The sequence below is a fragment of the Manacus candei genome, unplaced genomic scaffold (genome assembly GCF_025592945.1).
Source record: "Manacus candei isolate 608988 ecotype Guabito, Panama unplaced genomic scaffold, ASM2559294v1 h1tg000035l, whole genome shotgun sequence".
NCBI lineage: Eukaryota > Metazoa > Chordata > Aves > Passeriformes > Pipridae > Manacus > Manacus candei.
The window spans coordinates 2,615,939-2,642,899 of record NW_026138083.1 but is presented as its reverse complement, the minus strand read 5'-3'; the positions used below and the strand labels follow the sequence as shown (position 1 = coordinate 2,642,899).

At 43.1% G+C, this 26,961-nt stretch overlaps 2 long non-coding RNA genes across 4 annotated transcripts in view; both read right to left on the bottom strand.

The window, feature by feature from the left end:
- LOC127473363 (uncharacterized) overlaps positions 1 to 1,282 on the bottom strand; it is a 258,364-nt gene extending 257,082 nt beyond the window's left edge. The window contains exons 1-3 of one of the 3 annotated variants that reach the window (XR_007905382.1): positions 867 to 1,282; positions 442 to 561; positions 12 to 310 (exon numbers count right to left, since the gene is read on the bottom strand). This is a non-coding gene — a long non-coding RNA (uncharacterized LOC127473363). The remainder of the gene's footprint in view (positions 1 to 11; positions 311 to 441; positions 562 to 866) is intronic. The other 2 variants (XR_007905383.1, XR_007905381.1) reach the window with 2 other exon arrangements.
- Positions 1,283 to 6,348: 5,066 nt separating this feature from the next.
- Positions 6,349 to 26,961, bottom strand: part of LOC127473367 (uncharacterized) — a 212,211-nt gene continuing 191,598 nt past the window's right edge. Inside the window, exon 6 of the long non-coding RNA XR_007905392.1 lies at positions 6,349 to 7,750. This is a non-coding gene — a long non-coding RNA (uncharacterized LOC127473367). The remainder of the gene's footprint in view (positions 7,751 to 26,961) is intronic.

The following is a 26,961-nucleotide window of genomic DNA, read 5'->3' as shown; positions in this document are numbered from 1 at the left end:
TTAAGAATTACCTTAATTTGCTCCTTGGTTCAGGTGTGCTCCAGACTCACAGGCTGACCACACAAAGGCAGAATTAATTCAGAGGGTTTTTAGTAAACTTCAGAAACTTCTTTTTCCAACCTTAGAGATTAACGAGGAGTCCACGAAGTGGAGATGAGGATTCAGGCTGTGCCAGCACCTGAGGCTGAGGTGGCATATGCTGGAAGGGGGCTCCCTGTGTGCCAGGCAGGCACGGGAGAGCAGCTTTCAAACTGAGAGAAGCTCAGATCAAGAGTCTCCGGTGTGCCAACATCAAGTCCAGCAGTTCCACCTGTACAGAATGGAGATTTTAGATGCTGCACAACCAGAAGAAACCTCCCAGTGGGCAAAAAGAAGGAGGAAAAGATTATGCACAATAAGGGAGCAGAGGAAAATCACAGACGTAATTCAGTCTGGGGTTACCTTTGCATCAGAAACCATGAAGGAGATGCCCTGGGACCGGAGTGATGGAGGGCATGTGGGGAGGAAATACAGACAGCTCCGGGAGCTGGAGACATGAGGAAAGGGATCCGCCAAACCTGGCTGCACAGGGAGAAGCTGCTGTTTTGTGGTGGTTTTTTTTTTAACAAAACACCCCAAATTTGTGAGTTTGGAGGGGGAACCCCAAATTCTGCCCACCCAGCAGGGACTGGGTGGCAGAGGGGGTTCGTCCCACCCTAGGGCCCCTCCTCAGACTCTCCCGACACCTCCTTTATTTCCCCCAACCTGGGGTTTTTTTGGGTCCTCCCTAACTGTGGGGTGTCCCCTGAATTTAAGGGGGTTCCTGAATTTGGGGAACTCACGCCCTCAAACACCCCTTTACACCCCACAACCTCCCCTCAAAATACCTTTTAACTCCCCCCTTCCCCCTAAAAAGCCCTTCATGTCTCCGCAAAGTCCTTCGCTCCATGGTTTCCACAGAAACGAAATGGCAGCCGTTCCACAAAATGGCAGCTGTTCCCCCACTCCACACCCTGTGGAGTGTCCCCAGACATAAAATGGCGGCTGTTCCCCCACTCCATGCCCCTTGGTTTTCCCCAACACAAAATGGCGGCTGTTCCCCAGCCACACTCCCCTTGGTTTTCCCCAACACAAAACGGCAGCTGATCCCCCACTCCACACCCTGTGGTTTCCCCAACACAAAACGGCAGCCGCTTCACCAGCTCCATACCCTGTGGTTTCCCCAGGCAAACAAAAAATGGCAGCGATTCCCCCACTCAATTCCCCATGGTTTCCTCTGACACAAAATGGCTGCCATTCCCCCCCTCAATTCCCCTTGACTTCCTCTGACAAAATGATAGCCACTCTCCAGCTCCATGCCCCGTGGTTTCCCCAGACAAACAAAAAATAGCTGCCATTCCCCCACTCAATTCCCCTTCATTTCCCCTGACACAAAATGGTGGCCATTCCCCCACTCCACGCCCCTTGGTTCCCCCAGACAAACAAAACTGGCAGCCATTCCCCCACTCCATTCCCCTTGGTTTCCCCAGACACAAAATGGCGGCCGTTCCACAAAATGGTGGCCATACCACAAAATGGCGGCCATTCCCCTGCTCCACGCCCCAAGGTTGCCTCAGACAAAAAATGTCATCACGGACACTGACAGCAGGGCCTCTGAGCAGCAATTACCACCAGGAAAGGCTGTTGTTTGTGCCCCAAACGCAAACATTCCAAGGCTGGAGGCTGCTCTGAGGGGCACAGACTATATCTCTGGCCTGTAACATTATCAAGAGATGCGTGTTCTCAAAGCTGACTGTGCCACTCAACCTCTGTTTTACAGAATCACAAGATCACAGAATATGATGAGGTGGAAGGGACCCACAAGGATCATTGAATCCAGCTCCCACTCAACACATACCTGAGGTGGCTGAACAGGACCTACTCTGGGGAGATGGGCAGTCCAGGAGCATTCTGGACACAAAAAATAATAAGTAAAGTAACAACAAAAACAAACAGCTCAGAAAAGCAAAGCAGGGCACCTCTATATAATTTCTGAAAAGGATTTATAGCCTGTATAAACATGGATCATAAACCCATTGGCAAATAGATACAAGTTATTTCTAAAAGCTGCTTAGTTTAGATGTCAGAACTTAGAGTTCTGAATGGATGCAGTGAGGCAAAGAAACCCACTCCTGCTCCTCAGGACACATAATGCTGTGCCTTGGGAATGTATTTGCTGTTCTTAGCAGAGACTTGATTTTTGATCCTTTCCAAAGCTTAGATTCCTATTCAAGGACAGGGCACTCCAGTAATCTTGTGAATGCACTTTGAGTTAAATGTCCAGATGAAAGATTTTAATGAAAAAAGCAGCTTAGAGCATCTGGCCACTTGGTTTCCATCCAGCACAGTATTGAAGGACTCAAATGGAGATATATTCTGAGGGGTCACCACCCAAAGTGTAATATGCATGGTAGGGAAGCTTTCCATCACTTGTCATGGGGAGTCAAGTTGCTATAAATCTTAAGAACAAGATGGTTTTCCCTTCACTATGTTTTTATGAGAAACAGGTTACTGATAATAACTGCTCTGACACTTCGACCTACTTCCTACTGAATTTTGCATTAGTATGTTACTGTTCATGCTCTGTGGGGATAGAATTTCCCTCTCAGAACTGCCTGATGGATCTGAGCTTCACTGTGCTTTTCTGCTAAAACAGAGATCTCACACTGCTGTCAATGGGAGCTCAACAGGCTGTGTTAGCACAGGGGCTGTGATCCTAAATTGTCCCTAACATACTCAGCTTCTGGGTGGCTCCAGATTTCACTTCTGGTATTCCTCGGATAATTTTTCCTGTTGGAGAAGCTCTTCCAACACAAATCTGCTAAGGCACAATGCTATCACAGATCTCTGTGGTCACTCAAGAGACCACGAGCAGGTGCAAAATCAAACCAAGACTGTCATTTCACAGTTCACAGGGTCAGTTTTCTCTGTTCCAAAGAAAGGACTCAGCTGCATTTTGCAGCTCAAAATCCAGCCAGCAGGAGATGATCAGGAGTTCAGAAGCATTCCCTTTTTTTGTGGGGGTACATCCCTGCTGTCCAGAGGCACAAGTCCCATTCAATGAGATCAACAGATACCCATTTGGGAAATAAGGAGATAAATGGACATGGTACTAGAGATTCATCCTGGTAGCAAGAGTTCCTCCTCAGAGCAAAGCAGTGGGAAGTTCTATGCAGGGAGAACATCTGTGTTTGTGTTTCTATAAGTCTGAGGAGTTTAAAGCACCAACTATAGAGAAATAGCCAATAACAAGAAAACACAGGTATGGTTGTTTAATGAAATTTTGAAAAATATTTCACCTGTTTCAGAGTAGAAAATGCTGAGGGAAACCATGTCATCACTATTACTTGTGTTATTTAACCAATCCATTCTTTCTAATAAAGAACCAGGAGAAATAAAACCCCATTGATCTTTATTTATTGACTTCCTAGTGAGTATAGTTAAAGCTGACACAAATCAATCACAATAAAGTTAAAAGGATAATATAGCATAATATGACCCGAGATTGTACCGCCAGTTTAATTACTGAAACTCAAAGTTTTAGCATACGTGGAGCAGTGAAGAGAAACGTCCAGTTAATTGTGTTCAGATGCACACTGTAAAAGGATAGGGAAATTCTTGGTGCTTGTAACATTTTTAAATGTTTTCTCAGCCAAAGCAGGTAGAAAATATAGAAATGTGAGGGGAAATAGGTCTCTTTCTAAAGGAATAAATGGCTCTTTGATTTCCTTTTCTCTTCATTCATTGCCATTAATTTAAAGCTTTCCAGGCATTCTGCAGGCAGTAAAATGGGCCAAAATATTCTTTGCTGTCAAAAGTAAATCTGGTTATAGTTTTGCTTTTCAAAGATGGTTGGCAAAAGGCAATGCCAATAGAGAGCACTGCTGCCTTATGCTCTTTAAATATGGAAAATAAGAAGAAACAAGAAATCTTCTGAGACAAGAACAGGAATATTAAAATCACAACTGACAAGACAAACCTAATTTTCCTCACCATCCCTCTGTTATGTGCAATCTACTGCCACTACCTCAGTGTTAACTTTTTAAGAGTGTGTGTCCTCTCGGAGAAGAAAAGCAGGAAAGCATAGTGTGGGTTTAAGACTGGAGGAAAGGATGCTCTTCTAGTTCATAAAGTGATGACAAAGGTCTTTTGAGATCTTTCAGAACCTTTTTGTAAACTAATTCATCCTGGAAGAGACTCGATTTGCATGGACCAGGTCTCTCCAGGTCTCTCCCTGCCCTATTTCCTTGGCTGTGGCCCTCCAGCCTGGGAACAGCCTGATTGCTGTGGGATGCAGAGCAGGTTTGTAAAACTATGAGTGGCATGGAGGTAGCATCAAAGCACGAAGGAAACAGCTGCTTCCTTCCTTTTTAAAAAGATCCAGGAGGCATCAAATGAAATTTCCAACTGTTTGATCAAAAAAAAAGAAAAAAAAAGAAAATCCAAACCCAAAAGGAGATGGTTCCCACAGTGTGTGAACAAGCTGCACATCAACTCCTTGCAGAACTGTGGGAATGCCAATGCTTCAATGGCTAAAATAGAAACTGGAGACAGTAATGGAAGGAAAACAGAGGCATGGCTATGAATTGAGTCACTAAGGTCACTCTCCTCAGGCAAGTTTCTGGAGGCTGAGGGGGTAATTTGGGGAAGGACCATGATACGTTTGCTCCACACTAATTTCTTTCCCTCGACTGTGACCACTGGAAACAGGACACTGAGGGAGATGGATCCCCCATAAAGCTGCTCCTTTTACAGCATTTACATTTCAGGATGGTCTTAGGTCAGATAAGACAATTTTTTTTTTCTTCATATCTGGAATAAAATGTCCAAACCCAAAGGACACAGTTCTAAAAAGCCCACTTTGCCTCCTTGGACATCTGGTGGCCACGACATTAACGCTTCCCTTGGGAGTAAGCCAAAATGCAGCCCTGGAGATGAGGTGGGAAGAGATCAGCTCTTCCCCCTTCCCATGATCCAAGCTTCACTAAGGAGATATGCCTGTGTAGTCAGGAGTACAAGTGAGCAAAGTTTCTTCCAGTGTAATCCCTTCTCAGGGCTTTCGTTGGGTTTTTTTTTTCCCTCCCCCTCAGTTCATCAGGGTGCAAACAAAGGGGGCAACAGGGCTCCAAAGCTGACTCATGTCATTCAGATCAAGGATATATTTGGGGAAGAGGGAGGGAAACGCAGTGCAATTTCTTTTCAGCATCATCCCCCAGCTGCCTGGTGGTGGTGGCACCTTCCACAGCACCCAAATCAACCCTCTCTGAAGGACTAAACTGACTCAAACATTGGAATAGAAATGAAAACAAAGGCGACCTTGCCTAAATTTCTAAAAGGAAAACATAAAATTATATTAATTGCTTAATGTCATCAAAAAACTAATTATCATAGCTATAATTTTCCTACCCAGTCCTTTTTTTCCCCCCCTACTGATAAATAATAATTATCTATTGGCTACAATAATGCGACAGTCACAAAAGCACAATCCGTTGAGATTTAATTGTGATTCCCACAAGGAGAAGTTTCTGCTTTTAGAGGATCCCAGTAGGATTTGCAGCATTAGGACCAAGCTCTGCAAAGGCATCTTGCCAGTTGGTGTGAGCATACAACTGGTAGTTCTGATGTACTGCTAAGGACACGAGAAAAGATGTGTGGCAGAGATTCCACCACCAAGGAGCACTGGAAAAATGTGCAGGTATTTAACTCTCATTCCCAATGGAATACCTTTGGGAAAAAAAGTTGGGGGAGTTTTCCTATTGTTCAAAATCCATCACTGCCTAAGATGAACAAACTTTAGCTTTTCACCACAGTGCAAGTGGACCTTTAAAATATAACCGGCCCTTACACCTGGCTTGAAGTTCAGCAGCCAGTGGGGGCATTAAAGAAACGCTGGGCCGGAGCAAGTGCTGAGTCATGTCAAAGTGACACAATAATATGGGCAGTTATCACCCCGATGCATTATTTATCACCGAAACCCACCGATGCCCGTGCTTACACTGGAACCCTCCTGTGATATTGAAGGCCAAAGTGCCTCCTCTCCCTAACAACGGTGTTGTATCTTTGGCAACTCGAGCAGGAACTGGGAAAATCAATAGCACTTCATGAGCAAGGGCTCGGGCTTCTCCTTTTACGAGGATTCTGTCAATGCAAGTGGCCATTACTGTACTTTAAAGGCACGATATAAAATTGCCTCCACAAGATATAAGACACACGGTTTGAAAGAACCTGGTGAGAGTATTTTAGTCAAAGTTAAATAGTTTCATCACGTAATTACTTCTATTGGCACATCTCCAGCTGGATATGCTGGTGCAGGGTGTGCACTTTCTGGGATGGGGTGGGGGAATTGTCAGGGAGGGCTGTCGATGGATTCATGTTGATCTAAACAAGGTCAAACTGCTAAAATGGAGCCACAGCCATCCAAGACTATTGACAGTAACACAACCACAAAGTTGCTGTCTTTTTGTTTTTCTCTATCTTTTTTTTTTTTTTAATCTAAGTGGTCTGAAAGTAGTTTTAGTTTTATAGCTGCAAAATATGTCATCTTGATTTGCAGACTGGTAATTCATTTTCTAAGGACTGTTTAGAATTTATTCAGGGGGAAAAAGGAAGCTGTGCTGGTTCCTACAACTGATTCACATTATATGACAAAATTTAACTTTTGTGTTTTATGGGATTTTATGAATTCCACTAAAACCATTAGCTGGTTGTCTCTTTGTGATTAAATTTAACCACTTATGCAATACTTTAAACTGATGACAGTCTCGCCTGTATTTATGTTTTCTTTTGTTTAAAATGCACGTATCTCCAAAAACTACACTGCAGAGAAAAGAAAAAGACACTTCCATTGCTTCTCTGGGAATGAGACAAAGCCAGTGTGAGCACTTAAAAAACACCTTAAAAATCACCTAAAAATAGAAGGGTTAAAATAAAAGGGTTAAAACAGTTTCTGCATGGAAAGGGCCACCCACAGCAGAGGTCTTTTCCTGAAAGGACTTAAATACCTTAATTCCACGATTCAGTATCACTCCCAGCCTTGTCTCCACTGTTCACTCCCGGGTTCTTTCTTTTAAGAGTGCTCCCTTCAGCCAAAGCCTTCCAGGTTTGGGTTAGAGTTCAGAGCAGGACCATTACACAGAGCAGGTGAACCAAGACTTGCTTGGCCTTTTTCAAGCCAAAGGAGCCCTCAAAGCCACCTCAGAAGGCTTTGCTGCATCCATTCACACGGCCTCATTTTATGCCCCAAAACATCTCGGAGCTGTCCTCAGGGTCAGGCTATAAAAATGCTGCTTTAGTGGCTGGCAGCACATCATTTCCTTGTGCTTCACCTGCAACTCTGGCCGCAGCGTCACCGCACGGGGTCACACGTCGCGTGACGTGGCCGTGAACGGCACAAACCCCCCGCTCAGCGGGGACATCAGTCACCGGGCACCCTCTGGGCTGGGAAGTGGAGAACAGTCCTTGATCCCCGGTGAACTGAGAGGATTGATGTGCTGTGCCCACCTCTCCTTGTGCACACACGGCACAGAATGCAGATGGACCAAACAGAGATGAGCTGCCCACATTGAACTGCAGTTATGAAGCCACTTTGATGCCTGCACTTGTCCTCTAATCCACTTCAGCTGGGCTTTTTTTCCAGCTTTGCACAAACGAACTGCTTCAAACAGCGTCTTTGCTTTTTTTTCTTTAGTCCATAATTAGCAGGGCTGAGGTTTAAGAGAAGAAATATTTAGTCCTGGAACAATGACAGAAGTAAAAATGAATACTGTATCACCCAGCAAAGCCAGACACAGGGTTTCTGACCTCCATAAAAACCCTTTCCCTCTATTTCCAGTGAGACACTCTCATATATATCTCTGCAAGCTGTGTCAAGGCCCCTTAGAAATTTTTCTAATACATTCATTATAAGTTCTGTATCCCTCTCCCTCTCTCTGAGGTCAGCCAGTTCCTTTGGACTGAGGAGTTAAAGGTTCAGGAATATGAAAAACAGTATTGATAACACTCCTGAAATATTAACTGTGATATATTTAACCTACCACTGCATTTCTTCTGGAGGCTGTGATTTTCCAAACTTTGCACTAACAAGCTTCTTAGAGCAACCACAGAGCCCTGAGCCACAGCTGAGGGACAGTAAAATCCACAATTACAGCTGACCAAGGCTTTCCTAATCAGAATCCATGCTAAACATCACACCACAAACTGCATAAGATGATGGTGTGTTCCTGCAGCTACCAATTTATAATGTAGTAAATTCTATTTATTTGATTTTCACCTTTTCTTACAGGCTTCCGAAATACTTCTTTAAAAAAACGTATTTATTGCAATGTTTTTGTTTTCACATTCTGGTTATTTATGTCTATAAGGCCTCTGAGTTTCTCCTTGATTTCTGTAAGACTATTCCCTCCATCAAAGGGCATTTCAGTTGCTACTATGGTTGAGATTATGGGCATGTGAGCTCTGTCTTGTTGCACAGACATAGGGAGGGAGGAAAATGCAAAGGAAATGGTCAGTAACATAAAAAAGCAACATATCCCAGCTATGCACTATGCACAGTACACCGTATAGTGCATTTGGCTCATTAAAAAAGAATAAAAAATGTAAAATTTGAGATTTTATTCCACTTCCCATTCCCTTCAGGTGTTATTAACCTGTGTGCTTTGTCCCTCTACTCCTCACTTAACAAGCCCTTAAACTTTGAATCCTTGGGTGGGAATTTGACATCACACCTGCACATCTAAGTGCTGTTTTCTAGGAGCACAGCATGTTAAATAACCAGTCATTAATGTCAAAAAATCAAGCTTTACCATACATTTTTGGCATTAATTTTATAAGTGCCATAAAACAAGCTTTTTACTGGGTAGTTTTGGTATATAATTTCTTCCACAAGAAGAACAGTTTCCGTGCAGTTAACACATGTGGCAGGGTAAGGAAGCATAAAAACAACATCACTGTAAAATTCATACTAAATGATGGAAATAATAACCAGAATAAGTGTAATTTGAGTCTCAGCCTGAAACAACCGGCAGGGAGTTGAGCAGTGCTGAAGCACCAAACTGCAAAGGGAAGCGCTCGAAGCCTGAGGACGAGCAGGAAAAGGGGAGGTGCGAGTGTTTTTAGTCAAAAAATGCACTTGCCAGGAAGAACAGAAGGGTTTGAAGGAGTTGGTGTGACACTAATCAAGGGATTTCATGGCTGTTGAGCTGCGGGCTGTGCAGAGCCGGGCTGTGGAGGAGGTGTGAGGGAGGGGGCGGCTCAGGTACGAGGGACGCTCGCGCGGGGAGGCGACGGACATCTGTGGATCTTCCATGGGACAAGCCCTGTAATTTTCCAAGTAGAAGCAGCACAGTGTTATTTAGCACAGGTGTCTCTGTAATTGTGGAGAGGAATCGGTGCTCAGTGGCCCTCAGCCTCACCCTCCCACCCGTGTAATGCGACAAGTAGTTGCGGCGCAGGGAAAGGAGAAGTCGGGAAGAGCAGTTTTAGCTCCTCACCGACTCTCCCGGGTGACAAATATTTATTCAAGTGCAGTTTCTGTTCGAAACCAAGTTTCCTCAATTGGGAAAACACAATAAATTTAGCTCCTCTACAGTTTCCTGCTCATGCAGCAGGAGCCATCCTGAGATGGTTCTGTTCCTTTCAGAGGTAATTATGTCCCCCACACATAAAGGTTTGTGTCAGACCTATATAATCTTTCAGGATTTTTCACTCCAGCTACTGGAGTTTCAGAAACAATGAAATTCCTTTCTGAGGACAAATGACATGAATAAGTCAAAGAGTAATTTCAACATCAGCAGTAGGTACCAAGCCCTCTGTATTCCAGTTCTATCCTAGCGCATAAATATGTGAACCCACAAAACTCCAGACTGAGAGAGAGTAAAAAACTTCATGTTCAAGGGAAGCAATACTTCTGCCATAAATCTACAGGTAGAAATCTCACAAAAAGAGGGAAATTTGTTTACTCTTCCCTTGGAGGATTTTCTTTTCCCTTTCCACCACTTACATAGCTACTTGAGAAAGTCAAAATAAAATATTTTGAGGATTAGGCAGAGGTAAACGTGCTCTCTAGGAGATCAACTTGCTCACACACACGTTAATAACTTCTGATTGATTGACTGATGCTACAGTAAACCAAATATGAAATAAGAAACAACCAAGTCCAATATACCCCTGAATTCATTACTGTCCATCATCTGGAGCTGAGGATTGACTCACACCCAACAGTGTTCCCTGGCTGCACAAGGCACAGCATCACTACACCTGTCCAGAGGAAATCAGAAGGAATTACAAGTGTAGCCTCCAAAGTCCCTTTGGGCGCTCCTGTTGGACAGGTCACCTATTTCCAGCCAGAGTTCCTGGGTGAGAGGAGCCCAGAGGTCCCACCAAAGATTTGGGAAATCCCTTCCTGGCCTCTGTGAAATGGAGATGGGCAGAAACATCAAAGCAGTCACCCAAAAGCTCTCTCTTGAAAATGTAGAAACAGTTAAAAATTCCAAACCTAATAGTGGTTTCAAGCTTTCTTACTAGTTCTGGTTGTTAAGGTTACATGCAAATACTGCTGCCCTTAAACCCACGTCAAATATATGACTGGAACTGCAATCAAATTGCCATCTTCATAAACTGCACCTTCAGCTCAAAACACTCCAGCAAGTGAGATAAATACCAGCAGGGAGCATCCTCTGGTTTAAACACAAGCAGGCACACACACATTCAAACACCTTTAATGACAAACACACTAAAAGAAATGCTCAAAAACCTCACTAGCTTTTAAACCTACAGAAAATGAGGAGGAAAAAACTAGAGTGAAGCTGTTTAGTCTGAAAACAGGTATTTTACAATACAGGCAAGCACACAGTTTATTGTGCATTAAAGCAGCACAATCTTTTAAAAGGGTTTTTTGGGTTTTTTCCTAAGAAAGAAGGTAACATATTTGCTCTGTGTGTTCTCATCCTCTCAGATTTCAGAATAACTCTCCTCTAGCAGCAATTGGACCCTGCTACGCAGATCAATTAGGAAACAACACTATCATTAGAAAACCCCACACAGAAGAGCAACGTGGGGTTTTGCAGCGAGTCTATAATTGTGCCAGCCTCAAACATCCAGAAAAGGTAGCCATGGGAAGCTGACCATGCATTTCTTGTGAAACACAACAAAATCATCCCAAATTCTCTTAAGAACTAAACATCCCATTTAAAATATAAAACACCAGTTAATAAGATACTTGTTCAAAATTGATAATTCGGATTTTTTTCAATAAGTTTTCTATTAGCATTCCCCCATGCCCCCAAATACCATTATTTTTTCCCAGTTGTATAAATAGTCTTAGAGAGTGTGGCCTGAATGAATGCACCGTTCAGAAAACAACATAATTACAGCTGTTTCCAGCAAACTGGGTGCCAAGAAAGTTACAAATTAATTGAAGGTTAGCACTGAAAATTAAATCCTAGTCAGTTTGAAATCATTTTTTTAGGCTAGTTTATGTAAAATTAAATAGGAAGTTCAGTCTTCCAGTGTTCCATCAGCTGAGTGGAGAGATTTTTAAGGTTCAGCTGAACAAGTGGTTTGTCCTGTTCTGTCATATGAACAAACATCTATTTCTCCCTGTGGGCATTTCTTCTTCTCAGCCTGTTTTCCAGGTTCTCCAAATGGAGAGACCAACAAAACTTCTGGGTTCTCTCCCAGTCCTCCTGGTTATGGACTCACTGGAGAAGAGAGAAGAACCTATTCAGGTTGACCTTACTCATTATGAAGTAAGTTTTCACCTTCTAGTTCACAAGCACACACTTCTGGTTTTGACCCTTTTTGTTCTTTTGTGTATCTTTGATGTATCTCCAAAATGTAGTGGCTAAAAACTTTTCTTTCTAGTGTACTAGAAAAAGCAAGAAAGCAGACAGCAAGACTTCAGAACCCACAGTTTCAGGTATTTCAGATCTTTCCATGGAGTCCAAACACTAAGAAAAAATAGCAAGAAGAAAATATTCACCATTCCAGCATCAAGGAACTCAATTAAATTCCCACAGTTAAGTTCAGAAAACCTCTTCCATCCATCTGACTTCGAAGTAGCTATGGAACTGTTGTCCTACTTGTTCCTTTGATCATCCCTTTGTGGAAGCACAGTATCTGGAGATGAAGAATCAGGTGGATTTTAATACATCAGAGAGGGGCTGGCAGTTAAAATCTTAAATCAATTCCCAGAGTTATCTGGAAACATATTCTTACTTTACATGAAATCCCAAAAGATTCCTTCCTAGAAAGCTCTGCCCACATGGTTCTGTACACTCACTATCCACGCTGGGCAAAACATTCCAACAGGATCTCAGCCATTAATCCCGAGTTTCAGTGTTTTGCCTGAAAGGGATACAAACAGGCCCACGTTGAGAGGTAAAATCCAGGAGGTTTTCCTTTCATTTCCAGAGAAATGAAGCTTTTGGTCCAAGGAGGATGAGGCTCTGTTTAGTTTCCTCCTTCTCTCCCAAATCAAAGTATCTCCCTAAGGAGACATCTTGTGCTAGTTAGATTTTCCCCTCCCTTTGGGAACCTGCTAAGCCCTCCTCATCCTAAATGAATTCCATCTTTCATCTCCCAGCTCCCAGGAAACTGCTGTAACCACCAAGCTGAATGGACAAGCACTGCCTCCCCTCCTGTCTGCTAACAGCAAAGGAAAAAAGTGCCCTGGAAGAAACATTCATAAAGGAGCCCAAAAAGGCAGTTCCTGAGGGGACAAGGCATTCCTGGGGAAGGAAGAGGCCAGGGGTTGGGGGTCTGCTCTGTGGGGGTTTTATTCTTGTCTGTTGACTGTCCAACAGTGAAGGCAGAACAGAGAGAATCCCTCTCCTCCCCTGCTCCTACATCAGCGCCCAAACCCAACACATCCAACTTTAAAACTCACCTGGCACTGCCAAAGTTACCGGTGTAACATCCCAGCAACGAGAATCTCACCATCCAAACTGCCAAGGCAGGCAAAAAAAGACATTTCCCATTTGTTTCCTGAGCTACTATTAATCTAATATTCAATTGAAATATTCTGGTTGAGCCTAATTAGCTTTTAGGGATTTCAAACCGTAATTGGGGAAGCTTTAGGTCAAAAGGCTGTTCCACAGAAGGCCTGAATTTAGAAAACATTCCCGGCAAGTATTTTCTGACATATCCTCAGCCTCTTCAGCCTCCCGTTTTCACTGCTCTTTTTTTCCTTTTTTTTTCCCTCCCCGTGAAGGGTAGACAAAGGGCATCGAAAACTTTAGTCAATAGATCCATTATTATGATTGGCTGAAAACCATAAAATGCATCCATCAAGCCATTGTGTTGCACCTCGTGCTAAATTCCGGTGACAAATAGCGCCTCTGGCGTGACGTCACCCGCTAATCTATTCCGAGAGCCATTCCCGCTGCCATTCTGCATCACTCACAAAATCCCCCGCATGACACGGCCCGGCAAGACTCTGCTGCTCTGTGGAGACAAATATTTTCTGTTGCTTTTATGTCCTATTGTGAAACAATTGTTTTGCTGGTTCCCGGAGTTACCCCAAGCGTGCAGTAATGTCCTCAGCTACCAGCTCTGGGCATTGCAGCTCATGTACTTTTAATTGTTTACAACTTCCATCAGAACTGGATGGAGTCCATTTGTACTCATATTGTTTTATCACTACGGGATGATACATTTTGCCACCTTCTTCTAGGTCAAAATTGAATCCTATGGAGAGTCTTTGAACGGAGAACTAATATTCACAGGAGCTGAGCTGGGGATGTATAGCAATTTTATTATTATGTTTGGGATTTTGCTTTGAATTTAGACAAATCTTTCTTGTATAATTAGATTTCATAACACTTGAATTACAGCTTACAAAAACAACAATGAACAAGAATAAAAATATTTGGCTAAAATTACTTTAAATCAAATGATTGCCTATGAAAACAAAGAACACTACCAGCTTTAGGGTTTTTTTCATGTTTCCTTATTATTATACATCCATCTTATCTTTTGTTCAAATAAACTGTCTTTTTTTCTTCCCTCATTTAGTAAAGAACAGAAGAGACAGGATAAGTCAGGGCCAGCTTTTATAAGATATTACTCTTACATTTTGGCACTAACTGAAGAAAACGAGGGATATATTCTAAGGATTGCAAAAATACCTTGCATTTACAAAGCTCATTTAAAAATAAAAAACAAAACCCAAATTGGGCTCATTTCCTACTTCCAGTGGAGCAAGTAAGACATGAAGGAGCAGTGTCAAAAGCAAGAACCAACAGCAAACACATAATATCATTTCAGACTCCACATAATCTTCTTTTCTTGTTATTATCAGCAGCACAACATAAAAACAACACAAGAGAAAGCCCCTCTTCTTGCACACAACACCAAGGATCTGCATCACTCCAGGCACAGAAAGCAGATACATTTTCCCCTTCCCTTTCTCTTTTTGGTGTTTCCAGCACTACTAAATGTTGAATTAAGCCTGGGGGAAGTTGGCTTCAGCTCAAGACAGGAACAAAAAACCTCAGGGATGTAGGAATGATTCTTCCCATCCCCTCTGAAGAAGGGATGGACCCACGAGCAGGGGGAAGAGAAGGGGTGCTCTTATCAGCTGGACTTTGCTCACAACTCTGAGTACCAGCTCTACCATGACCTCGTGGTTGGGATGCTGGACAGAGGCTTCCACATCACGCCAAACACAAACCCACCTTCTCCTGGTTCTACAGGTCAGAGACCTCCTACATTCCAACACTCTAAAATAAAGGAAGAAGGAAGGAAATGGCTCACCAGGAGCCCAAGAGCTGTAATCACCACCTGCTCCACATCAGTGCAGTCCGGAGCGGTGGCACCATCCCACCTCCCCGCTCCTGCTCCGCTCATGGAACAGCTCTCCTTGGAATCAGCAGGAGAAAGTAAAGTTCTTTCACCTGCCCGGCTAAAACACAAGGATAGAATGAGCTGCACCCAGAGAGACGCCAACCAATCTTTTCCAGACATCCCTGAAAATGCAGGAGTGGCCTGGATCCTGTCTTTAGGCACTGCCTGTCTTTGCTCCTTAGGTACTGGGTCCAAAAGGTCTGGATCGGGCCAGCACCTGGACTGGGGGAAAACCCAGTATGGATTCTGGGTGGGATCTGGGATGGGGGAAAACCCGGACTGGATCAGGGACAGAATCTGGAATGAACCTGGTCCCTGTCTTTAGGCATAGCCCTTCTTTGCTCTCAAGGTACTGGTTCTAAAAGGCCTGGGTGAAAAAAGCTGAAAAGTGAAAATTATCATTCTAGTATTCAAAGAAGGGATTCAGCCTTCTGAACCATTCCCACACGATTATGCAGTAGAACTACACTTGAACCTAAAGCTCCCCCATACACTAAATCCTTGTAATAGAACCCGCAGAGCTACTTAGTGCAGGAGAATAATGCCTTGTGCCCCTTTTCCCTCACTGCTGTTGGAGCTCTAACCTCCTTCCCAGTGTCATCACTTCTACTGGGAAATGATGAAAGAGGGCTCTGTGCCGTTCATAAATTGTGTGGGATTGGAAGGACTAAATACCTAAATATGTCCGAGCACTCAGCGGAAAGAGTTGAGGTGAAAGGAGGAAATTTACTTCTGGAACCCCTGAAAAGCCAAGAAAATGTAGATATACAGCTGAAGTGCTTTTGGGGAATGCAAATTGTCGACATAATTTCCAAATTCTTTTCAAATTCAAATCGCAGCTTCTGTAGAGAGCTGCTGTGCAGTACATAAGGTACACTCTGGGCAGCGTCACCAGGAGCATTTATAGAAACTTTCTTTTTTCCCTTCCATTGAAAAAGTAAAGCCTGAGCGTGATACATTCAAAGATGATTTGCAAAATTTTGGCTTTTGCTTATGTAAGCAGACTGTCAGCTGAAACTCCCCCCCTGAAGATGCTCGTAAGACTGGAAACTTGGAAATTTGCTTCAAGAGCCTGACCAGAAGAGAATGTTTGGAAAAGATCCATGCCAGGAGAACAACGGGAATTTGATAAAAGCTGAAGCAACATGAATATTTTATTTGTGTTTGATACCTCCCAATTTATATTATCAACCCAAACCAAAGGTCTAAATGCTGAGAATCAAATGGGGATTTGATCAAATGGGGTTTGATGCAGGATTAATCCAGGGGCAGGGAAGCACCCGACCCCTCTGAAATGACTTGTTATTGTGAACAATTTTCACTACAACTCTACCAAAACATGTGCTGAGAACAGCATTCAAATCCTAATTTTCAGAGGCACTCAGCACTTGTTTCTCCTGTGCAGAGGGTTCACAAGGGGGTAGGACTGTACAGAAAAATTAGAAATGAAATTTAAGCAGCCTTTTACACCACACCTTTGTATTTTGTACCTTCAAAACCTGATTATAGCAGGGTTTAGTTCCTCCCTGCTTCTTAAGGGTGACTGAGGCAATAAATACCACCTTGAGGAGTGTCACATGAACAAGCAGTAATTTTACATTTTCCAAACACCATATAGACATTACCTTATTGAGTGTTATTTACAGCTAGTCACAGCAGAGGATAGCAATACTTTGCTTTTCCAAGAGATGTGCTATTGCTCAGTGGAGTCAAGTACACTTGTCTCATTCCACTGACTTCTGAGGGACGATTTCTCTGTGCCAAGAGATATATTTATCCCACTGTTTGCTGCCCACTGTATTTACCTGCTAAGTATCTACAGCACGAGGTGATAGTATCTATAGCACGAGGTGATAATGCACTATTGTGTTTTCAACAATCCAGAGTGCAATGGAATACACCATTAATTCTGATAGGTCTGTGAGGACACCTTTGAAAATGTTTTAAAAGACAGATTAGTGTCTCATCAAGGCAGAGATTAAGTGAAAATACTTTCAAATTTGTCATGCAGCATAGTATCTGTTGGGTTATTTATTATTTCATAGCGCATGCAAAGTAATAGATCAAAAACACCTTGGAGACTCCTCAGAGATATCAGTGCCTTTTAGTGCATTTAAATACACTGGCCAGCAAAACTGCACCCTGGAATGGTGCTTTCTTCCTAAGACAGCCCAGAGATTTTCCCTGCAGTTCCCTGACTCAGTGCACCGCAGGTCTGGGTTAGGAAAGCTGAATTCCCCCTGGACATGTTCCTGCTGGGCAGAACCACCATCCCACGGGCTGTGCTGCATCACTCACACCTCTCCTGCAGTTTAAACGTTAGACCGGGCTTTGGGAAGCTGTTTTTCCACATCTCTAACTGCTAGGCTTGGATGGAGCACCGGGATGGAGCACTGGGATGGAGCACTGGGATGGAGCACCGGGATGGAGCACCGGGATGGAGCACCAGGATGGAGCACTGGGATGGAGCACTGGGATGGAGCACTGGGATGGAGCACCGGGATGGAGCACTGGGATGGAGCATTGGGATGGAGCACTGGGATGGAGCACTGGGATGGAGCACTGGGATGGAGCACTGGGATGAAGCACTGGCCTGCACATGCTGCAGCTTCTCCTTCACAGGCACGAGTGGGGCAGCGGGAGGGACGGAGCAGACAGCGAGGCAACGGAAAAAGAACTGAACTTCCCCTTCTCTCCTCTTCATATGATTGCACATAAGCAAATATGGGAAATAATCCCACAGCATATTGTTTGCAATATGCTCTCTTGGCCATAGGGAAGGGAAACAGTTCGGGGATTCTTTTAAAAGCAGTCAGCATGACATACAGTCTTTCTATTTTGCTTGGATGATGCCTGCCTTCTGCTTGTCTCACTTATTTAGGTTTCCAGTCCTCTCAGCAAGAGTGCTCCTCTCAAATACATTTTGAAATTTTGAAAATCCAGTAAATAGTTTAAGTTTAAAACAATTAAGACATTATTAATGTTCCTCCTTACAGCTTCTCGCTCCCATAACTTCCTTGCCTAAATGTTCTGCTGCAAACTCAAGGTTCCCTACCAAAACATTTCCCTTTCTCCAGATACTTTGTCTGGAGACAATTAAAGAAAATCAGAATGACAGTGATTATCAAAGGCAAAAGATAATATCAGATTCAAAGAACAAAAATAGGATATAAGACCTCAAAATATCTTTACACAAATATCAAAGTTAAAAAGAAGGAAAGGGACTTAAAAAGAAATTATTAAGTGACAAAAGGCTTTTTTTCCCCGTGCCCTTCAGATCATTCATGGCATTCTGATTTGAAAGCAGGATGACAGAAAGAGTAGGAGGTTGTCTGAAATTTTACACTGGAAACAAACAGGTGCAGACAATGAGAGAAGAAGTGTGCTGAAAACTGCAGTTCTCTGCTAAGAAATGTTAATGTACAAGTCAAGCCTATCGAAGGAGAAATCGCCTCCAACAACAAAGGGAAAATGTAGATGTGACAGACAGAGAGATGCCAGGCAACAATCAAAGAAAACAGATATCTAACCTAGTTATTCAGACACACAGTATAACTCCCATTATCCTCCCATTATTATGAGGATAGTGGCATGTGCTGGAAAGTCATACACAATGTCCCAGGACACACTTGAAACACAGCAGAGAAGCTCTTGACTTCAAGGATCCTATATTCAGTCTCCAGTGAAGACACAGGGTGAGATATTACAGATCTAAAGAATATCATATAGTTAAAAGCTGTCAGAGGAGAAAAGGGGAGATCAGCTGTCTTGAGAGATAAGCTGCAAAACAGGCTCACCACAGAAATATACAGAAATTAGGACTTAACAAGGTTCCCACATGGAACACGGCTACAGATGTGACACACAAAATTCATGGTCTCTGTATTTACCGCTTAAACTTCTGTATTTTCTCCCAAATGTTTTTATCCTAGTTCAATGAGCTTTAATTCTGGAAGGAAGACAATTAGTCACTACCCCAAACTAATCTGAATGGGGAACAGGATCTGTCAGTCTTGCTGTGGTGAAAACCTCCAGGTTCTCTCGCTGTCCAGCTTGGCAATCGCAAGCACAGCCACGTTGTGCTGCTACAATCACAGGCTGCTTAAAAATGGACACTTCTCCCAAAAATAAGTAAAGACTCAGCAGTGCCATTTGTAGGGTGAGACAGAACAGGGCTCACCTCCAGCCAGGGGTTTGCAAAGGCTGAGCTGCTGCTGAAGATGTTAAGTAAGAGTATGTCAAGCACTACCTGCTTCTCTTCTGCTTTTTCCTTTTGTTTCTCCTTTGTGGTTTTATTAATCTCTTACAAATCAGATTTCAATGAAGCCTCCAGTTTTATTTCCTACCTTTTTTTTTCCCCATGTAGCACGAGTCTTTCCTTTTAATGGCTAATCTGGAGGTTGGCTTGTGGCTCTGACCTCACCTTACTACTTTGAGATTCATTCGACCTACGAGCCAAGCTGCACTTGATCAGATGCACACACTGACAGATCCATCACACCGAATAAAGTAGAAGCTTTTCCAGCACCCCCTTTGGCTCGTCGGGAGAAGTACATGGGATGAGCACCAGCAGTAGAGCAGTATCACGGTAACAGGGAAAGTTTAAGTTTTAATGGCCCATTTGCAGCACCCATTCTTACAAATTCCTTGTCCAAACGTGAATCCCAAAAGGAGGGAAGAAAGGGATTTTTTTACTTCCTCAGAAGCACAAGCCAATACATTCCCTTGGATGGAGGGAAGAGGACATACTTCAGCCTGATACTCCACAGCACTTTGTAAAACAAACTGATTTCTCTGGGAGAGTTGTCACTTGGCAGCTATTTCCCAACTTTCCCTGTATTCCAAAGCCATTTCAGGTACTGTACTTTGCACCTCTACATGCAGGTTAAAATATTTTACCACAGCTATGTTTCAACAGCAGCACACAGTCACTCAGTAGACAAAGATGTGCTCAGAGCTTCATGAATACATTCAGCAGTTAGGAATTGGGGAGAGCGGAGCACAGGGAAATGGATTTACTGTTTGCATTCATTTCTGGGCATGAAACATTTTTCTCTCATTTAAAGAACTGTATTTGACTAGTTTGACACGTTGAAGATCCAGCTGGAGAGCAGCACCAGATGAGACCATGCTCACCAGCAACGAGGAAATGTCTCCAGTGCATGTTTCCCTGCCAGTGGTTTCTAGGAAGTGACAGGCTGAGCGGGACCTGTGGATCAGCTGCTCCATTGTGCTCATTCTGCAGTCAGGCTGGAGAAGGCACATGCTGGGCAACTCACCCGATTGCTAAGTGGATCAGCACTGTAATAGCAAAGGGGGGAAACGGTCACAGGAGGATTATGAAGATGGCAGCAGAGCCCTCCTGACGTCTAAAATCCTGCCTGTGCCAAGGGCTGTGCTGGGAAGCAACGCTGACCGCTCTGTTATGTACCCAGGAATCCTGGGACGCTCCGACTCCAGCTGTGGTGATAAATTCAGGAGTGCCTGGGAGGATTCCTGGGCACAGAAACAAGGCTGCCTACACTTAAGTTACCAGCACTGCCTCCAGCCCAGCTTGGACCAGGGTCAACTGCTGCTCCCCCAAACCATTCCTGGGTGCAGTTCAGGACTCAGCACAGGGCAGAGGCCATTCCCACTTAGCACAGAGGTAGCCAAGAGTCTGAAGGTTCCAGCAGCCAAGACTCCTGTAAATGAAAGGTCTGAGGGCACGGGGGTGAAAGTTGTTACGGTGACTCCCCACACCCAAGATCTGCTCCCTTCAGTTAAATACAGAGCTAAAAAATTCAGAAGCATATTCAAGGATAAAATCAGCCCTTCCATGTTCTCTTTCCATTTGGGTGCCCACCCCAGAACAGTTCTGGTTCTCGTCCATCACTGGGCCAGTGATGTCTGATTTTAGATATCTGACTTCCAGAGGGTGTTTAATGCAGGTAACTCTGAACTGTCCTCTGGAGGAGCCTCTCTCTCTGTTCACTGAATATTTACTGATCAATAGGTTCACATCCCTAATTTAGGTATCTGAATTTGATGCTTAAAATTAAGCAGGCTCCACCATCACCAGAGATCACACTGAGGTACTGACACTGTTGGAGCTCTCCACAAAGACAAACCTCATTGGATCATTCTTCTCTTCAGTAATCTTGAGCAATGACAAGTTCAGCAACAAAAAGATGCTCTTCCCCTGTTCTGTTTTTGTTTTATAGGAAAAAAAATTGTAAATACAGGTTCAAATTATATCCAGGACTTGTGGAGGAAACCTTCAAAGAAGGGTTTCCCAACGAGGTAACCAATGCCAACCAGTCTGATAAGAAGGGAATTTGGCCTTGTTGACAGATCACCAGCAAAAACAAGGCCAAAGCCAAAGCTGGAAGGTCAGTAGCAGCTTCTTTAGTTAAAACACCTTTATCATGCACAGAAATACATAACAGTTGAATAGGAAATTTCCTTCTCTCTATGGAAGCTAAGATTCCCAAAGAACAAATAACTCCTCAAGACAGAGCAATGGGAAAACTCACCAAGCACCAACCTGAATCTACCTCACTAGTACAGAAGAATTATCTTATAGATGGTATGGATTCCTTCCAAGCTGCACAACATCGTGCTTCTTTCTAAAGTTGCTTTTCATTAAATATTTCTGAAGGGTTTAAAAATCAGACTCCCAGTGCTACATTTACCAAACCTCAAACCGGGAGATTGGCACCGATTTCCCTGCGTGGCAGATCAGCTTTAGGGGACAGTGACTGCAAAGTGGATGCAAGTCACCAGAAAAAAATAACTAATGAATAGCTGCAGTCTGGACAAGCAGTCAGGATCTCTGCCCAAGATGTGCAGTGCCTTGGGTATAAATCAGTGGAGCTCCACTGGCTTTAGTGACACCGGGGCAGTTGGAGGTGGCTGACACTGAACTCTGTGTGGGATGTTTGTTCCATCACACACGAGCAGCTGCTCTCTGGTGTTTGCCCTGCTCCTGGGGCCAAACAGCTGCACCTGAGGATAACATCAGTTCACCCAAACTCAAAGTTAATATACCTAAAAAGTGTTTTTATTTTTTGTTTGAAGTAAGTTAAATGAATCCAGATTGTTGTGGGTGGTTTTGCTTTCCCAAAGGCAAACACAGGGAACGATTTAAACTATTTTCCTATGAAAAGAGAAAAGGCTCAAAATTTAAAACTTTTTCATTATCATTTTTAACACATCAGAATTCCTCTCTAACACTTCTGAGATGATCCAACCAGCTATTTCTCCCTGCAAATCAGGGGACATGATTACATCCTAAGTGGCTTAAGACCAGGCTGCTTCGGAAATCTCTTCTCTTCTTATTGTCATATCAACAAAGATCAGCAAAACTGCTACACTTGGAATCCCTTTCATATAAACAACAAGAATTGCTTGAGCTTTGTATTTTACACAGACAATCCTCAATTTTGGAATTTTATCCTTTCTGATTCCAAGACCCACTTTATTAACCTTCGGAGGGTCTGGCCAAGACTATCTATTTTAATTAGGCAATTCAAGAAGTGGGCAGCTGAAGGCCAAGGAGTCTGGGTTATTATTGCTAGGACTACTTTGAATTTGCTACTGCTTGCTGATGCAGTCACTTGTTGTATTGTATGGTATAAAGATATTCAGAAAATACAAGAGCCTGCTTTTAAATATTGAATAAATAAACAGCAGTTTTTGTTACAGAGGGCAAAGGCAGGGACTGGCACCACTAGTGTTGAAGGCTGGGCACTATCCTGAAAGTTTGCTGGTATTACATGAACAGACAAATAAAGCAAATTGCATGGGGACCCAGAAGTTTTTCTCTTACTGGGATAAACTCCTTGTGGTTTTCTCTCTGGTCACAACTAAGAACGGCTCAGATTGTTTTACTAACAGGGCTGCCGAACTTTAGGAACAATCACTCACTTCATAAAACATAGACAGAAGAAAATATAAAATCTCTTGGGCCTGCCAGAACCATGGGCTGAATTCATCCTTGCTGAAGTGACCCAACCTTTGAAAGTCTCCTGGAGGAAAGGTCTGTTGAATTATACATTGGAACGTTTCCTCCCAGATGCTGTTTTCCTTAAAAGGGGTCTTTCTCCCTCTCCCCCTCATTCACAGCCATGTCCTCTGATAATTCCTTCCCAGTGGAAACACGAATTGTGTTTTCCATATTCTCTTTGGCACATGAAGTATTCACAGATTCCCCTTCAAGAAAATTTTGCCCAAAATTTACATTTTATTGTGTTCAGAAACCGAACCCATGTTTTGAAGCACATTGTGTATCTGTTTTGCAGGGAGTTACAAGCGTGTGCTGCTCCATCTGCAATCCCTTCAGCTTGTAGCACCACTGCCTGGGATCAAATAAAGCACACAGACCGTTGGACACAACCATAAAGCCATTCCATGCCCACATTAACACCTCCTTTTTGTAAGATGTCCTTTGTCAAAAACACCAGGGCAAATGGTAGGCAAACTATGCAGGTTAGAAAATGCCCATTTTGTGCATTTGTTAGGGGCCTTTTAAAAGGGAATGTGCCATTATGAGATAATAGCTGTGTCTAAGGTTCATAAAGGAACATAAAGAAGTGAGGTGTTCAAATTACATTCCTCACTTCCACTGTTTCTGCTTAACTGGCCATCTATCCAAGACTCCCAAATATTGTAAAGTATCTTTTAGCACCAGAAAATGACTGGCGGTGGCAGCAATGACAGACTGTCCCCACTGAATATTCCCCATAATAAAACCACACTTACAATCTGGGCTCTTCCCATATTTTCTCAAGGCATCATGAATCCAATACTCAACTACTGTAAATCACTGCAGCCATCCCAAATTTCAAAGGGATAAGGATCAGACAACGAGCCTTTAGTGAGAGCTGGTTGTTTTCATGTAGCTGAGATGCCACAGGAACAAAAGCCAACTGATGAAGGAAAAACATAAATGATATCAAATAAAACACTGGTACCTGGAAAAAGCTCTGGAGCCTAATCCAGTGCTCAGGTACCTCGGTTCTGTACACGGAACTGGGAATCTGTGAGGCTGGGCAGGGAACACCTGGGCTGTGTGCTGTCACTGCATTCCAAACTCTGCTGGAGGACCAGGAGCAGTGATCTGAACTCATCAGGCCTGGAAATACCCCCTGCAGACCTGGGATTGGAAATCTCTGCTACCTCTTCTACAGCCAGAGAAGATCTCACATGCAGCACAACCAATACAGATCCCATACTAACGTTGGGAAGCAGGATTTCGGGAATCTGCACAGCCCTGGGATGCAAACTTAGAATAACAAAGACACCAAACAGTTCCATATCTAGCTAAGGATATTTTTCTGTCCTGCCTCTCCCACTTTGCCCTTTCCCACTGGGATGTGGTCCCTCCTTAGGTATTCCCGACTCCTCTTCCCGGCAGGACTGAGGAGCAGAGGTAAGGATGGGAAGCTCCGCAGTGCCTCGGCTCCGGTGCCGACAGCCCTGCTCTGCACCCAGGCACTGCTTTGGATGATTTGCTTTTATTTTTCCTAACAGATATTGCTGGATTTGCACAGGAGCAGCTCACCTACTGCTGGAATTGCTACAGAGAGGGATCACCAGACCTCCATCACCTGCACCCATCGCACTGTGCAGTTCCAAACCCTCATTTGGAGAGGTGTGGATGAAGTTTTGAGGCAACTGATTGTTCCCCAGTAACATATGTCCATGTTTAAACAGACATTTTTCTCCCCCCCCACAAAGATCTTCCAACTGGTTTGCTCTGTATTTAAATAAGAAATACAAATATGATAATATAACTGTAGAGTAGGAATTCAATTGGACTGGTAATTGTGTTCCTTATGTTTTGAAAAAATGGGAAGGGCTCAAAGAAAAGTCTGTCAAAAAAGCCTTACAAACCTACAGGGGCTTATAGATAAAATCACATGTACAATTTCATGTTAAGTAATACAGAGTTAATGGTAATTAAAAAAAACCCAAACACATGACTTTAGTAATCGCTGAATCATTTTTTTAAATTCAGCACTTACATTTAGAGGGGTAGATTTTTCCATTTCACAGCAGCTTTGCTTATTATTAAACATTTCCGAGAAGGTTTACAGCCCTAAATTGTGGATTTTTCTGTATACAGCAACTCTATTGTCATGATTTAACCTAAAGAATACCAAATTAAAATTGATTTACTAAATAGGTTAAGGATAGCATACTTATTCAAGATTTCAACCCTATTTCATGCTTAGACAGGCAGATCTTAATTATACACAAAAGAATACAAATGTTATTAGCATGATAATAATTATTTAGAAGTCGTCCTCTTTAAAAAAAAGAAATAAAATTAAAGCAGCATTGTCATTCGTGCAGGCACATTTTTCAGGGGGATGACAGCTCCACTAGTCACAGATATGTTCAAAGAACATATACAATATTCAAAGCTGTGCAGCCGACATGTTATCAGGATAAGCTGGAGTAGGTACTGCCAGCACGGCACTACACACTAATCATTCTGTCCTACCCGTGCTACTACATGCAAATACAATCCTTTGTGACATTTTGTCAAATATTTGGAGGTTTCTGTACTTATCCCTGTCTCCCTTTGCACTCATTAACACCCGGTGCCCGGAGCCCGGAGTCGGGAGGCGTTTGAGCGCCGGTTCTTCGCGGGGATCACGCCGTGACAAATTAATGAAAGGCAAATTAAAGATTTAAGTCTCTCCAAGTCTAACAGAGGAGGAGAAGGGCAGCACAGCTGAAGTTTGTGTTTGCAGCGGGGTTTCCTCCCGGCTGCTGGAGAAAAGGCAGTGCCTGGGTGTGTGTCCGTGCTCCGAGGGATGTAAACACCCCATCCAGCACCCAGCACACCACACACCCGATAAATCAGTTTATAGGGCCCGGGTTTGCCTGGCCCACGCTGCCAATGAGCCCCCGTTCTACCAGACTGACAAAATATAAAAATGGTTCAGGACTGAGCACTTGGCTCCCGTACAAGCCGTGCATTTCTCAGCATTGATTTGCCAGAAGTGTTTCTGTTGTCTTGTTGCTCTAGGCTGGCATTTTTAATTATTTCTGAGACAAATGGAACATTCATACACAGAAAATCTGTAGGGCTTCTTGTCAAATTAATAAAATAATAATGAAAGTAGTCATTTTGGACTGCAAACTGTCAAAATACCTGAGAAGCTCTACAGTAACCTACATGCTTAAGCAAACTAAAATGCTTCTCTGTGTTATTTCAAATCCTAAGTACTATGACATAAAATAGATTGTATAGTGTCCATTGTATACAATGACACCTACTGTGACAAAACCGACTATGCTTAATGACCTTTTTAAATCTTATACCTAGAGTCCATAAAAGCATTGTAATTCAGTTGTAAAACACACTTTAATAATCAAAATGCAGCTGTTAAAATAGCATTGCTCATAATTCTAACTTCAGGCAATTTTTTTGTTTTTAATGCAGAAGAGCAGACCACAGTTTAAAATTCCTATGAGGTCACTATTGGCCATTACAGTGTTTTTTTGCAACTTAATAATAGATGTTTTAAAGTTTAAGTGCAGCCTCAGGCACTCATAAGCATTTATTACAAATCGCTGGTTGCCTCCCTTATGCAGAGAGGAATAACATTTACATACAGTAGCACAGATTAATAAGATAAAAAATTTGAAAAAGCCGTCAGTCAGGGAGTGGAACTGGTGCTAATAAAGCCCACTATATTCTTCGGAAATATCAAGCCGTCTGTTCCAATATTTTGCCATTCCCCATGAGGTATACAAATCCAAATCAGATAAGACTCAAGCAATGCCAAAGACATGCTGCTCTGCTCTCCAGTGGCATCCAGCTGAATCTTTTATTTATCTTCAGAGCAATTGTACATTCCCGTGTACTAAAGACTGAAATAAACCCAACATCCCTCATCGGAAAGTTTCATAAAATGGGCCCCACTCCTGCCTTGTTTGCTAAACCCTGATCAGCGCCTGCAAGGCTGGACTTAAAAGCACCACGTCCTGCTGCAGGTTAACACGGTGCTCACATGGAACAGAGAGAAAGCAAACTGCTTAAGCAAAGGAAATCTAAGTAGCCTTACACTTTTCTGCTTTCTATTAGACAGCTCAGGAGCGGGGCTG